This window comes from Lissotriton vulgaris, chromosome 6 (genome assembly GCF_964263255.1).
Source record: "Lissotriton vulgaris chromosome 6, aLisVul1.2, whole genome shotgun sequence".
Classification (NCBI taxonomy): Eukaryota; Metazoa; Chordata; class Amphibia; order Caudata; family Salamandridae; genus Lissotriton; species Lissotriton vulgaris.
Genome location: NC_141694.1, coordinates 375,621,141 through 375,625,028, shown reverse-complemented (window position 1 = coordinate 375,625,028; position 3,888 = coordinate 375,621,141).

Below are 3,888 nucleotides of genomic sequence, written 5' to 3'. Positions count from 1 at the left end.
AAAGAAAACATTTCTTCACATGAAACAATCAAAAACAGAACACTGTATTCAACAGCATTGAAATTCAGCTTGCATAGAAATAAAAGTCTACGTCACAAAGCACGAAGGCAACCAACATTAGCCATTTTAAACTTGGGCCTACAGTAGCTATGGGCAATTTAAACAAGAATCATACACATACATTTGCATGTTTACAGGTTAATGTCAATATCACACAAAACAATTAATAATGAAAAAACCCTTTCAAAGAGAGGTTTACAACTTACATTTTGTGACCGCGCGGAACCACCATAATTACCATAAAAGCTATCACTATCAAATGAGTCACTGACTTTTAAAAATGCAGATATTCTGCTTGGATTGGTCTGCTCATGGCTTACATTTCCTCTGCAGCAAATAGTAGAACCAAAGGGCCTCATTGATGATTTATTTTTTGTGGGCAGCGTCTCAGGCCTTACTGCTATTCTGCCCTATGGCTAAAGAAAAGGGCAGGAATGAGCCATATCTATCAGATACAGCGAATTCCTATCTTTTTCCCCTGCGCTGGCTAACAAAGGGCTGCTGTGCGCAAATGCAGGCACCTTTGCACCATTGTGCAAGTGTGCCTGCATTGCAGGAATTATTATTTTTGTGAAGGAAGAAAGCCTTCCAGCACAAAAATCACAGGCTTTTTCCTCTTTCTATGTGTGTTGCAGAATGCAGCACACAAAGAAAAAGGAACAGCGTGGAGAAAAAAAAATATTTTTCCTTGTTTTGCCTCCCTTGCACCTCTCCTGGGGAGGTGTACATTTTTGGCACTGCCTAAGAGTTACTATTTCTCGTAAATCTGGGGAAGTGTCAAAAAGCCATGGTTGTTGCTGGGAAGACCCCCAGCAACACCCATTGCACTCCCCTTTAAATGCAGCAAATGGTGTTAAAGGAAATGATATTTGCAAGCTGGCATTCAGCCAACAAAAATTGGCTAAGTGCTGCCTGGTAAATATGGAGCAGGCTCCTGCGCCATCGGAGCGCCATAATAAGTGAAGTACTGGTGGGGCAAGGGGCTTATAAATAAGCCCCATAATACTTTAGTGCTCTTGAGTCAGTGTTGCAAATGTAGTTCTCAATACTATGTAACCCATGCAACAACCAAAGGTAAAAATAATACTGAAGAATTTAATGGAATTTGTATTGATTGACAATGAGTAATTGGACAACCTCTGACATTTTTGGGGTGTGTGATGTATATGGTTCCAGTGTATGTGATGGGATTTAGCAGGTACAAATCAGTGGCCCAGGATTGACTCCAAAAATGTTACACACAATGTTAAAGATTGGGATGCAGCTGGATTGGTACCGTGTAGGCGTTTATTATCAGTTTACAGTATTTTGGTGGACCATACTCTGGCTAGTATGCCCACATCAAAATAAGACAATTATGAGCTATTTTCCTCAGAACTGGGAATAATCGCAAGACCTGGAATACAAGATCAGTTTCATGTGATTTCCACTTTCTGGGCAATGCAAAGTGCTTGGAGACTTCCTTGCCATTGTCAGGGTGGCAGGAGAAAAAAGGGCATGTACAGCTTCTCTAGTGCTGCAGAAGAAGGCGTAGAGGCTGGGCCCAGTTGGTGCTTATCTTCGAACTTGTAAGAAATATCAACAACTAATATATTAGGTCCCAGTGCAGTGTCTACGGGGATTACCAGAAAAACCAGCAAACCTGTAATTACCAGGAGCAGTAGGCCCCAACCAATACTGTCCCAAAGGCAAGTCCTAATAAGTGACTTACTTGGCACCTAGTAAAACTTATTATACCTCTGTAACCATTACTGCACAGGCCCCAGCAGCCCCTGTGGTGTGGAGGGACCCCCAAGCTCCAGGGGGTCCCCCCACAGCACTCTGGCTGCAGAGCTCCTGATTGAACCCGGAGGGGGCCCCACCACCTGCCTTGCAGGTAGGGTCCCTCGAGTTTCGTTATGCCAGTGAGCAGGGTGGGCAGCAGGATGCTTATTGAGTCAAGGTGATCATGGGCAGCTGTGGCCCCATAGTTGGTCACAAAGTTTCAGCCCCAAGTTTAATCTATATTAGTTCTAAATAGTGGGGAAAATGTCTCAATGTCCACCAGTTTCATTAGGTAAACCTTGTACCCTATACCTCTCTGACACTTTCTTACTGTCATAGTCAGTATGGTCTTTAACAGTATGGTGGTTAGCAACCAGCGTGCAGGTGCATTTACAATGCAGAGAACATTACATTGAAGTGATAGAATACTTCTGGGTTTGGGTGGACTATCTTTTCCTTGGTGCTGGGGGCAAGAGCAATACCCCATGTCAGTGCCCCAAGGAATAAAATAGGTATCGATTTTGTCTTCAATGTTAACACACCAGTCTAAACAGAGTTCCACAGCAGTTGCCCCTTGCTGTGGGATTATTTCAAACAGACTAGCCTTTTGCATTCTGGAGAACTCCATGACAATCTTCAGTATTTTGTAGTCTAGAAGCAAAATTTGTTCTGCTGCCTTCCCTTCAGCTGTCACCTTCCATTGATGTTTCACAAATTTCCTCATGACGATGGTTGCTCATCTGCAGGACAGGGATGTCTGCCTCATTAGTTACTTGTACCAGTTTTTATTGATGCAGAAAAATGTTCTACCACAGAAAGGTAGTGGAGTGTTTGATGATCTTCAAAAGATTTGCCTCTACCATTTCACAAATCATGGACTGTTCAAGTTTCACAGTAGATGTGGCCCTGTGTATTCTCAAGCTTCCACTCAAAAAGACACCCCTTATCAAGAATGATCCAAATTCCCTTTCAGTGGGTTTTGGCCAAACAAATTGTCCTTTTAGCTGCCTCAACCAGTTCATACTTCCAGTCGTGCTCCACTATCACTTCCTGCAGTGGTGGAAAACAAGGCATTACTCCTGTGACTTCACCTATTTTAACTATATAACCCTTCAACAACAATGTCACTTGGAGCAGAGTTGGTGGTTAGCCAGCATGATGCCTTGAATCGTAAAGCTAGTTTTGGTTCTATCATGCTATCATGTGTTGTATGCATTGGTCAGGAAGAGGGGCAAACGTGAGTGGCTTATCTAGGAAGATTGTTGGTGCTTAGCAGAATTGCACCTTCGCATCACCTGTCGGTTCTCACTAGTCAAGCAAAAGAACAACTGATACCTCCTCCTCCAGATGGAAAACATATCAGCGATTAGATATATGAAGAAGTCCACACATTTAAAGGCATTAGTGGACCTCCGCACTAATCTTTGATTACCCAGATTGAGTTATAATGTGGATGTTTTTACCAGATATCTCCCAGTCCTCATAAATTCAACAGTGGACTTTCAATTTGGGTACATTTTGAACTAGAGCCATTGGATTCTAAATCTTCATGTTTTTTAGGAGGTAACCACAGTGTGGTGTGCTTTGAGGAAGGATATGTTTGTGTCACATCAGAATAAACAGCTCTCATAGTTTCTGAGCTGGACCCCCGACCCCAAGCCTGGTTACAGGTGCTTTCATTATGGTCTGGACATGATTACAGGTCTATGGCCTACCCATGCTTCCCTCCTTCCAGTGACCATTCACAGTGTGAGGAGGTTCCGGTCTCAAGTGGTCTTGATCATAACAGCTTCGCATCCACCTCTCCTGAAGCTATCAATCAGTATCTCTTCCAAGCCTCCATCTCTCTTTTCCTGTTCTGGCATCTGCCATCAACAGTCAGGTTACTTCTCTATAAAATTAACCTGGTTGAATGGTGGTTCTCTGAGGTTCTGCCAGATGGGGAAAGCCTTTTGCAGCATGCTACAGAACTGATTGATGAATCTCAGGCCATGGAGATGGTGTGCCCTGTTCATAGTCACAGGTCCCAAGATCATACATGTACATCTTATGAGTCATGCAGAA